Here is a 12,350-nt window from a genome sequence, read left to right as displayed (position 1 = left end):
CTCGTTTTCACTGGCGCTACATTATTATTTCTGGAGCTCTTGAATGGAAAAACCACAGTGACCTCAACATACCACGCACTTAAATAATACATCAGGAGATGCTCATGCATTGCGCATCTCCGGGGAGAATTGTGTGGTGAGAGTAAATCTCCCCATTTCTTACAGTTCAAAATGAAATTTAAAAAATGGTCGCAATATAATTTTTTTATAAAGAGGGCAAGTAATGTGTCTTCGAATACATGTGCCAAACTTGGAATGTCATAATATTGATCAGGCACATGAACATGGGGATGTTGGCCTGGTGGGATCACACTTAGTAAAGGTTAACTGTGAGCAACACGCTGCTTCATCTGCACGTCCAGGCTGCTCCGGCCCGTTATATTGAGAAACCATATTGTCATGGAAATTCATCTTACATGAAGACTTAAAAGTTGTTGCCAATGGCACCAAACACGAAGCCAACCAGTGGGAATGTCAAAGTGTTTTTAATTGGGAGAGTTAGGTGGAAGGAATGGGCCTTTAAAACGTTTGTTAGTCCTCGAGGAGACACAATACATGTCGGTCAGACACCAAGCATGACTGTGTTCATTTGCAATAAACCTCTGAAGGGCGCTCTTAGCTGTTGTGTTTAGAAACAAGAATTTTCCTAGCCATTGACCACACTGCTATCACATCTCTGGCCAGCCTCTCCACAGCACCACTCTAGTGGACTCGACACTACAGTCCCCTGCAGTGGATCCTTCGCTACTGTTCATCTCATTTACACGGGGGGAAAAAATCCTTAAAATGTATTGGCTTTATCTCGATTCCGAATATATAGATAACATAAATGATCAATATGTGCAGTTGATTTTCTTACTAGATCCCATTTAACAATGGAAGTTCGATACATTTTTGTGATGAAGTTATAATCTATGTTTAAAAAAAGGTACTATGATAAAGACTTCAATGGCATAAATCCTGCTTTTCCAAGTTACATGGAATTGAAACAATCTTTTGATAGATGTGTATTCTTTTTAACTGATATTGTCAATTGATTTCCACCTCAATATATAGTATATTCCTAAGAATGGCGTGTTGTGTCAAATTCGTTCGAACTTGAGTTTTGAAAAAAAGGTGACAGGCCTATCCCACACAGCAGCAGACAGTGAGTTGAGTGAGTGAGTTGTTGTTTGTTTGCTCTTGTTTAATTTTACCTAAACACGGCAACAGGATTAAATTACACACACACACACACACACACACACACACACAACATGCTCAAATCCCCACAAATCACTAGATTAAATTGTTTCCTAAACCCCATTGTGTTAAAAAATGTTTTTAAAGAATTTAAGATAAAAGCTACACATTTGCCTGATGTCATGTTTACTCAGTCTAATCCTATTAATCTCAAGCTGTGAATTATTTCCTGGTGCATTCAGCTGGTATAATAACTCACAAACCAAACAGTTGGTTTGTCTCCCAAAACTTACATTGCATTCAAATCTTGGCAGAGCTTGAAATGGTTAATATCAAAAGTAAAAGACTGGGGCTAAAAGGCACTCTGCTTCAAAGAACCTGTCAACTGGCAGCAAGTGAGCGGGTCAGCCAGCAATTTAGTTGTGACAACAATGCATGTGGGATGGGGAAAACAGCAGGGGGGTGGTGGGCAGCCACAGGCAAATTCACAATGCTGCAAAGTTCGGAGGTTTCTCCGAGTTCCCCTTTTGTTTGCTGCAACTGGAAGGCCCGCGCTTGGTTGTCCACAAGGGTCTCAAACGGAAATCTGTTGTTGCAGCACGCCACCAACAATCGAGTTCAGACTATTTGCTTTGATGCGCTGTCATAAAGAGATGTCGTTCCCTCAAATGTATTCACTCATACAAAATGACTGCTGGTACTTGGCAACTCATTTCACACAATTGATACTGACGTTGATTCAAATCCAAAAGGCCAAAGGCCGGCAAAGCTTCAGACAGGATAGGGGGAGAAACTTAGAGAGCTTAACATCATGTTTTAGGGGCTGAGCACGCCCCCGTTTCACAAACTCAAAAGAGTAAAGTCAAATCCTGAAACGCACCCCTGCCTGGTCACGCCAGAAGGTGGCACAGCGAAATGCACGTGTGCATCTTTTGTGCGGCTCTGAAGGCCGCGGTGTGCTGCCGGTCGAGCCGCGTGAATTTGCCTGTCATCGTCCAGTGACCACAGATTTACTTCCACATCCTCGTTTGCAAATCCACTCGAGGCAATTCAATTGCAATAAATCAAAACGTTGTTTGAATACCTCCGAGGAAACAAACCATGTCAGCCCCCGGCAGCAGCGCTATCACGTGGCAGCGCGAGTGACAGAATGTACCCGGACAGCTCCAGGATCAGCACCCTGGGCTGCAGGCAAAGACAATCACTTCTTTTTTATGTTGTGTTATTTGTTTCTTCCAACTTATTGTCGAAGCTTACCCGAGATTCAACGAATTTCTAATATTGACAGTTATTATTTAAAGATGATTTTTTTTTCGGGCTTTACCCTCTTAGTATATGTGTGCCTGCTCCATCCACTGAGCCAGCCCGGCCACTAATATCGACAGTTGACAGTAAATACGTGCTGTTCCCTAGCGATGCTCTTCCCTCGAAAAGGCCTGTACAAAAAAATGATCCATGTGTCTAATGAAAAGCACGACGGCCGTTTGAAGCTTCATGTGCATCCGGAGTATAATTCATTCCCTCAGTCAACTGTTTCTGAAAATAATCCCATGCAGCAGAATGCCGCCCGAGGAAGAGCGGCGCTCCAATACGCCTTGCACACTTGGATGTGCATGTTGGATTACTGCCGCCCCTCTGTTTGTCTGCAGCTCTGCGTGCACATTTATGTAACCTCGTCCAGCGCATCCATAACCATCATTAGCTCCACGTTGTACGTGGAGTGTGTGTGTGTGTGTGTGTGTGTGTGTGTGTGGCGCAGCCCTAGAGAGATTCATTAACTGAACGCAACTCATTAACCTCAAGAGTGCGTTTGCTTAACAAGAGAGCCGTGCTTGTGAGCTTCCCCATACATCGCATCCACACGGAGTGATTCCACGGAAAGTACGAATATATGAGAAGACAATGAGGCCGTATTTGACATCAAGTCATGCGTATACACTCATCGCTGGAGGAAAGGATTTCTAGCGTATAGCTATATGTGTCGCTTTTCTTTCTCCATTCGCTCTAGCCTCTCTCTCCATCACCCTGCCATGATGTTTAACTGGAAACTGATTCCAAACCAAAAAAAAAGAACAGTAGGAAACATGGACACTGATGCACGTGTTGGATTCCTGTCGCCTGTCATTCTGCGGGAGGAGATCCGCTCCTCTTGTCTCGTCGTCGCCGCCGTCGTTTTCCCGTCACACCAGATGGAAGGCAAGAGCTGCTCTTTGACTGGGCCGTAAACAGAGGCTGTTTCCCGTCTTGTTTAATTCACCCGGGCTGTAAAGGTGTCCATATAACATGATGATGCATTGTTGAACGCCATCAGACGGAACGAGACTTGCGGGGTGTCAACGTTGTACTTGAGAGTGAAACAGAGTGTGTTGGAATTTTCGATTCCACATCTCAGACATGATTTCATTTCATTTCATGAAACGTCCGTCCGCAGGTGGGACCAGAATGTGTGGACAAAGCTGAAAGGTGACAAGATGCTGGGTTAGTAACCTAAAAAACGAATTAATAATTAATTATATATAAATTGGATCTTTACAGATATTTTTTTTCTAGTGTCTCGACAGTAATATTAATATTTTGGATTAGACTGCTTCCTCCACAGCTTCTATCCCCCCAAATACCTAAACAAAAAAAGTATTTTAGTGAAGTGAAAGACAAGACTTGCCACCTTTGTAAGATTGATATATTTAGGGCTGGAGAAACGGCAGAGAAATGTGCGCGTTGTGAAGGAAGAGAACTAATCTGACTTTAATGGGAACACTCAGATTTTAATGTCAGGTCCAAAGGTAATCCGGACAAATCACATCCAGACACAATCCCGATAACAGATGCATGTTAATGACGGGTAGAAAAAGAGGGCGACACTCTGGTCTCCCTGACAACCACATTGAATGGTCTGATGGGATCAACCGTGTGAGGAGCTGCACGATTGCCTGATGAGTGAGGAAGCCACCCTGGGCCCCGAGAATTCTGTCTGGCGTTCAGCAACCTTCAGCGGATATCGCTCCTGTTCAGGTAATCCCCAGTCTGACTTCAGGACGCACCCTGTTGCTGCAAGAATCTCATTACCACAGCTGGATTATGTTGCTTCCTACATATTATTGGAGCTGAATTCCACCTGAATATTCTTAGTGTGAGACCGTGCGGGCCAAATTGAGCCAGAAGCAAAATTCTTGTTTTGCCATCCAACTGCTTTTTGAAATATGAAATTTGATCTATTAAAGGGCTCGGTATATGAAAGTCCAAAACCTAGAGTGGAAACACAACCACACAGGTACTGTAGTTGCGTTTTAATTTGCCCAGATTTTGAGATATTAATCTCTGAGACGTCTGCCTCCGTCCAGGGGGATGTGAGGTCTAATTCTGTTTGCGCTTCTCACAGCATTGAAAAATTACATTTGAATATTCAGCATTTCTTACTTTAAAAAAAAAGGGTTTCACTCTGCAAAATCCATCGGCCTCAGTGTCAACGCTTTTCATCACAACTACTTCCTGCCTAAGAAATAGTCCCTGGACTGCTGCCAGTCCCGTCCCCGTACGGCCCCTGTGTATTAATCAGAGTGATTCTAAAGAAGAAACACTGATGAAATTACTCTTACCTCCATTGAATTGAGGTCAGACTTGCCCCGAACAGCGGTAACGGGGCACATCCTCATCAGACGCCCAAAGCGCCCAGACTGTCTCCTTTCAACATAACAGACCAAAGGTTCAACTCTAAGCTCCCTTCAGATTTTCTCAGACGGGCCTCAATCTAAATGGAAGGGTGAGCCCCGCTACCCATCAAAGTACTCTCATTAACATAGAGATCACTGGCTCAACCGGCTCAACTCCTTCTTCATCACATTTTCTTCTGAGAGACCCATGTGCTCCGAGGTCAGGCGGCGGCACCCAAGCTCAAAAACACAGATGACTCCAACTGGACAATTAGCATCGCGTTTTCTCATCCGACACCACTGGCAACAGGACTACAGTGTTTGGGAAGTTTGTTGTGCTTCACACTTTCACAAATCAAAACTGTTTTTGATCCTGAAACACTATGGTTAAGGTTTGGGAAAGATCATAGTTTGGGTTAAAATAAGTGCATGGCAAAGGTTAGAAGAACATCTTGGTTGGGGTCATGATGAAAATGAACAAATATCGACTGCTGGTTGGAAACGTGAAACCTCCTCCCTCTGTGGACTTTGTGTCTCTATGATAGCGACGGTCTACTTAACCCTGTCAGTCAGGACCATGGGCGAGGTCGAATTGTCCTTCCCATACACTGTTCCTATCTACTGTTCCCTGACCTCAGTGGAAAACGTCATGAGGTCAAGGAAAGGTGTGAAGGAGGCCTGATAGGACTTAGGAAAAGCCGACAGCGCTGCTCAGAGAATCTGACTGACTCCACTTTCACTAACCTACGTCATTACGCGACGGCGGATGTTGTTGACGTGCGTCTGCCGTGGGGAAACTACAAAAAATGTCCAAAGATGGACTGCAAAAAACGCAGCGGAAAGGAAGCATTGAAGCTCCTTCCCTATGCATTTAGAGAATCCGGACAGCTCTTGTCATGGAGGCTCATCAACTACTTCCGGGTCACTTCAAGATTTAGGAAACAGATGCATGTTGATGCCGGGTAAAAAAAGAGGGAGAAAAATGAAAAATCCTCTTCACTCCACATTAGTTGATATCATAGAGACTAACGGACCTCACAAATACCCTGCCTCCGGAGTTTTTGCTCTTGACTTTAAGGATCACTGTCGTGTCGCCCGTGTCAGAGATAGTAAAATCCCAAAATCGCAGTCTTTGATTATCGCCACAAGAAGAAAGAAGAAAAAAAAAGATTCCTCAGTCTCTGTCATTGATAAAATTTTCTTTATGACTGATCAAGCCATGGCACTGGAGAACTGTCTTTTAGTATCACTGCTGACATGGCCCTCATGAAAAAAATGAATGAAATGAAATACAGATGCAGTTCTTGGTTCCCGCCACAACTCTCCAATGCCAGGAGACTGATCCAGAGCTAAAATCCAGTGGCACCCCTTTAAGCAACAAAGAAATGTCTGCACTGGCATGATTAGGAAGGCAAAATTAGATTTGTATCTATCAGATCTTTCTTACTGTGATTGTTGCACTAAATTTTGGTTCACCACAGGATCTCTTAACACACCTTCCAGATCCTGACAAACCAGAATCTGGTCATATAGCCAACAGAATGGATGATGATTATCGGTTGAATCTTTTAATCACCATATCCTCTGCTTGCAGATCTAAATGTAGACAAGTACCATATATGTCATATGTGTCCAGTAGGGGAAGACCTCAGTGCCTCAGCTTCATTTGACTGCCAATTTTCTTTTTTTGTTCAGAAGTGCATATATTTACAGTGCTCAGGACGACGAGGAAGAAGAGTAAAATAAGCCTGCTGACATATTCAAAAACCTATGGCTACAAAAGGCTGTTCCACTTCAGTCCGGCAGGTGGTGGTAATTCAGAAGGCTATACAGCAACAACTACATCATCTAAAGATTTTGTTTTTATTACAGGTCGCAGTTTTTAATTCCCTCTGGATATCCTCTTCCAAATAAGTACTCCATAATGCCTGGATTTTTGACGTATGCTCTCTTCTGAAAAGTGTGTTTGCAGCTACAGATATTTCAAAATGGTGGCTGAAATAAATGCTGGAGTCCTTGAACCAATCAGAAATGTTCATTGCTGAAAGCCCCACCCTAAAAGGTTCTTTGTATCTCCTTGCTCAGGGGGTTCTTGACTCACACCCTGGTCCCCGAGGCCAAACGCAGCCCCGTCTGCCTTTCAACTCAAACTCCTTCACCACAGAAACTCAGAAAAAGCCAAAGCACATTGTTTGTCTCTGCCTCCACCAGTGTCTCTGACCATTCTGCCATCAAAGGCTTCAGAGAGCACCCACATTACCCTTGTTGAGTCACACTTGGGAATTTGGCTTGACCATAGACTATATAACAATTGATTCAAAAATGAAAACAAACTTGACTTTAGGGTCGCATTAAAGTACATCTGTCTTTTACCAACCATACCAATAGTGCAGTCAATTATATGGTGACATTGTGACCCCATCAGCGCTCCAGCTCTTCAACTCGTGTGTCATATGTTTTATCAGAAATGGCAAATGTGGTATCTATTATTTGTGTCACATGGTGGGTTGGACCTCCGTACAGTGGAGAAGAAACAGCATTTAACGTTATTCATCTGTTAAGCTCTGCTGCTGAAGCTGCTACATTACCTCCCATCTCTTCTCTCATTTAAATCTCGTATATTACTACTTAAACTTAGATATCCCTCATGCACACACTACTGTCAGCAGAACGCCACCCCCCCCCACCCTTGGACTTATTAAATGTACATTACTAATATGTTTTACTATTCCTTGTTTCTTATACTTCTTATTGCGTTTTTTTTTCTGTTTTGCTGATTGTGTTCTTGTGATTCATGTCTGTCATTGATAAATTTCAATGAAACAGTGTGTGATTAAAATTATAGTAATAAAAAATAAAAAACACACACACACACACACTGGCCAGTACAAGAAGCAATCAATGATTAATGTCCTCATGGATGAGTGTTATGTATATAGTGGTGGAGGAGAAGGAGAAGCTGATGTAATACTCTATTAAACATAAATAAAAGGGCCTCGGGCCAAAATGATAACAACAATGCAAGGCGGGCTTGGGAAGGGGTCCGTGTGCGGTGCGCCATTCATCTGCATAGATCTCTTCTCAACATCCTGTGTGGAAAACATCCTATTGCTGGCGGCCATGCCCCGAGATGAGGTGTAACATTAACGCATGAGGGGGCCAATCTCAGTCCCACATGCTCCCACACTGCATGCTGGGAGTGAAGACTTGGAGGCGAACTGATTGCTTCACGAGGAGCATGAAACAACGCAAAGGCCCAGAGGTGCCTTTGGATTTTATGTGCACGTGTGTATGAACTTGAATTGAATCGACTGAAAAAGAAGTCATTATTTCCCTTACATTCCAGCGTGCTCATGGAACCTCGCGGCTCATACATTTTGTATCGCACTCGAAGATTCACTTTTCTCCCCGCACTTTTGAGGAAATAGAATGTTCACCTGTCTGCCCCGGAGACGCAGCACAGGTCTACTTCAGTACGGATCAGATGGTCACAGAGCAATCAAGTCAATATTAGCCTCTGTGATAAAAATGCTGGTTAAGTACCTGTGAGCGTCCTTAAACTGCTGGATTTGTGAATGCTTTACAAATGAGAATGAATCAGAGCCACACTTGAAATATAACTGAGGCTTATGATGTTTATAATGTTGCAGGTTGCAAATGGAGAACAGTCTTGAGGGTTTTCAGCAATCTGGTCAAATAGTACTAACAATAGCACACAGAATTTAGTATTTTGAATGATTAAAACAGGATCGAATATTGTGTAAAAAAAGGAGAAAAGAGAGCCTCCACTTCCTCACATTTGTACACGCACCTGGCAGCAGCGTGAAGGGGGCGAACTTGTCAGGCTGTCAGCTGCAGACAAGTGAGAGGCAAATCCACCCAACTCTGACAATGGAAAGGTGTGAGCGGGGGTTCGTGGGTTCAGACGCCATCAGACCATCAAATAAGAACTTTAGTTTGAGGCCTATACTGTTCTCCTACAGGTTAAGAGACAGAATGAAAACAGGATTTAATAAGATGTTTGTGATCTTACATCTAGTATTGTGTTCTTTAAGACACCACATAAAAGACATTTATAATTTATATATATATACAGTTTATATAGTGTGTAGTGTAGTGTATATATAGTGTTTAGAATTGTTCTCAACCTCAGTCTTTCCCTGCAGCTCTGGTCCAGACTGATCAAACACAATTGGAACTTAAATTCAGCGTGCACCTCCATCCCCCTCAAAGTGCTAATGTTGAAGTCCCACCATAATGCGAATGAAAAATTCACCTGAACTTTACTCCCCCTTTGTTGATGTACAGTTTCTAATTCACCTTTTAATTCACTGCGAATTTCACTTCTTCCATTTCCCGTGGCCGTGTCAATATTCATTTTCTGACGGACCCTTGGGCCAATCCGCTCCGCGCACGGCACAGTCTCAGCTCGCCGTTTGAGAGCAGATGCCGACGGTTGGGTGCATTGCACCGTGGGATGACTTTGGGGGGGAAGAGAATGACAAGAAGTGTCAAAGCGACAGCCGACTGTATTATATGTCCTCCGCAAATGTTCCACTCCGAACTAGTGACTTTGTTTGTGACCTGTAATTGCAGCGTCCGTTGTTGGTGGAGCAGTGCCATTTTGAAACTGCCACAAACACCTCAAACCCCCCAAAAGTTTCATCAGACTCTAGTCAGCGCGGTCTCAGATATACCCTTTCTAATGGATGGAGACATAGGAGGTATTGAAAAGGCACAATTTCACACATATTCCAGACCACAACAACAAATGTGGGATGGGATCCAAACATGATGAGATCGGTTGGAATGAACGAGTGCTGAGAGTAACACGGCAGCAATTAGTGGTGTAGGTATTGCAATTACTGAGATTTAAAACATCTACTCATCAATGTTGTCCTCTTTGAAAAGGACGACTGCACACGACAGCAGACAAATGCCTGACTTAACAGTGTCGCAAATGAACTAATCAATCAATCAATCAGCCTTAGCCCTCGCAATGGCTGACAGTCTGAGTGGTCCCGGCGTTTTCTCCTCCAAATATGGACATTAGTTTTCCCCTCTTCGAGGTCAAGGACAAAAATACGCCGGTGAGTTGTAGTTTATACACCGTGATGAGGAATGTCTCTACATTGCAGAACAGTAATACTAATCCTGTGAAGCGCCTGGTAAGACGCCTGAGAAACAGTATTCATCACTGCCAAAACAGTATTACCGACTCAGGGTTTGATTTGAAGGCCTGTTGAGGAAACAATAAACAGGCCGGTCAAAACATGTGTTTTATGGCAGCGCTACTTACTCCATCACGGTGATGATGGGCGCAATGATGGAATACAACTTGACAGTTGTGTTGTGCCCCACTGTGTCACAGGCTCGCCAGCACTAAAATCATGGACATTCATAAGATAGAAGTAAATCTAAAGTTATTTTTTTTCCAGTAACACATTACTGTCATGCAGTAATTGGTACATTTAAAAGAAGAAACTAGTAATTATTAATAATTAATCATTTTTCAGTAACTTGCCCAACAATGTGAACAAAAAACTCATAAAGAAGGCAAAGTAAAGGTAAAAGTTGGACAAGTAGATTCCACTTACATCGCCAGAAGCTGCTTTCAGACACTGCACTGCCGTCTGGACATCTCCCAGAACGTTTCCTGCCAGCCCCCTAGAAATAAGACTCCAGAAAATATCAGAGTGAGCCCATGTGAGAATACAGCAGGAGAATGTGGCTCCTAGCCGTTGTGGATGCGTACGACTTGGACAATCTCCTGCTGGGTTCTATGTTCCGGGCATTATCCGGAGTTAATGTCTGAAAACAGCTACACAATAAGAAATCGGGCCCCTCGTCCCTGAGTGGAGATTCTAATAGTGAAGAAGGGTCTACAGGTAGACGAGTGAACATTCATATGGTCAAATCTCTATGGGACAATCTGGTCATTTGTTTGGTGAGAAGCAGACAGTTATTGTCAGACGGTCCCAGGAAACATGGTTTGCCACTGAGGTTAGTGCTGACTGTGATAGTTTATCATAGATGGCATCAGGACAACAGGACCCCAGGTCCTTTGAAGCCATTGTGACCAACCAGTAGTTGAAGAGCCGCGGTAAACGGGTCGCACACCTCCAACTTCTCAGCAAGCTCACCAACTCCTGTCACCGGTTCTGAGTCCGGTTGCCTTTGTGTGGAAAACTGCTCGTGCTGTGCGCCGGATGAAATCCAATTAGGCCGCAATTATATCGGCTCACTTTCTTATTTAAACAAAGTGTGAGGGGTCTTTTTTGTACAGTGTTGCTCTTCTGCTGTATTTATGACCATGTGGCTGCTCGAGGATTGTTGCCTTGTGACACTTTTTTTTTTTACTGCAGTCAAATATCGGTTTCAAATATCGGTTATCGGTCTCTAAGATTAGTAATAATTGGTTTGGTATCAGCCCGGAAAAAGCCCTATCGGTCGACCCCTAACTTCTACCACATCATCAGTTAATCTGATGACAAATTTTGATTAGTGGAAAAAGACAGTGGAAATTGATGCTTCATGAAAGCGTGTTTGTATTATTTTTTTTGCCATTTCAGCTCAGAGACGCCAAAGTCAAAATTTCCAATCCTTGCGACGTAGTTGTGAACGAAAGGTGCTTTGACATTGCGGAATCGTGGTAGAGCGGCGAGCTAGGAAAGGAACTAATGCACTGTAGATTGATGAAAACTGACATGGTGGAAGTTCACCAGTGGAACAGTGAAGGTGAAAGGTCAAGAGGTCAAGCATTAATTAACCGGAATTGTGATGATGTAAGCGCCGCTGCCTCACAGCGAGAAGGTTCTGGGCGTGAACCTGCCAGCCGGCCGGGGGCCTTTCCGTGTGGAGTTTTAATGTCCTGTCGGGGACTCCGCCTTCCTCCCACAGACCGAGGACATGCAGGTTGGGTTAATCGGCTGCTCTGAATGGCCCCCGAGGTGTGTGAATGTGAGCGCGAATGGTTGTTTGTCTCTATGTGTCAGCGCTGTGACGGACTGGCTGCCCGTCCAGGGCTGGCAGGTAGCCCGGCTGTGGGATTGGCTCCGCGCCCCCTGAAACAGAACAAGTGGTACAGCTAATGGATGGATGTGATGTAAGGCAAAATGTGATCGGATGGAAAATGCAGCCCTCTAAATCTTGGTCTTCACTTTCAACAGAAGTCTATAACTTAGGTAAAGGGAGCTCTGTTTCACTGACTGATCCACAGAGATGTACGCTGATGCTGAGAGTACAGTAAGTCACGAAAAGCTGTCAGTGAACAAATGGCGTGTTCGGCGGCTGCGTCGCTGACATTCGTGGCACATTTCAGCCACAACTCTCGTGTCTGCTCACTTCCTCGTCTCCCTGTTGTCTCTATTTCAGAGGCAAGAAATATGGGCGAGTAGGCTACGCCACATGCTTTCCTGGGGGGGGGGGGGGGGAAATAGATTATGGAGCCAGAACACCTAGATTAACGGCAGTGTCATCCCTGCAAGGTCGGGTTTCGATGTTGGTTTGCAATCTCCT

At 44.0% G+C, this 12,350-nt stretch overlaps 1 long non-coding RNA gene across 1 annotated transcript; it reads right to left on the bottom strand.

The window, feature by feature from the left end:
• Window positions 1–8,455: 8,455 nt before the first annotated feature.
• LOC124850127 lies at window positions 8,456–12,192 on the bottom strand. Its single transcript, XR_007030996.1, has 4 exons — window positions 10,430–12,192; window positions 10,132–10,214; window positions 9,153–9,313; window positions 8,456–8,809 (listed from the first exon to the last, which is right to left on the bottom strand). It is a non-coding gene; the product is annotated as an uncharacterized LOC124850127 (long non-coding RNA).
• Between the last annotated feature and the right edge of the window lie 158 nt (window positions 12,193–12,350).

This window comes from Scophthalmus maximus, chromosome 7 (assembly GCF_022379125.1).
Source record: "Scophthalmus maximus strain ysfricsl-2021 chromosome 7, ASM2237912v1, whole genome shotgun sequence".
NCBI classification, from domain to species: domain Eukaryota; kingdom Metazoa; phylum Chordata; class Actinopteri; order Pleuronectiformes; family Scophthalmidae; genus Scophthalmus; species Scophthalmus maximus.
The sequence above is the reverse complement of the archived record's forward strand: the minus strand, read 5'-3'. Positions and strand labels throughout refer to the sequence as shown.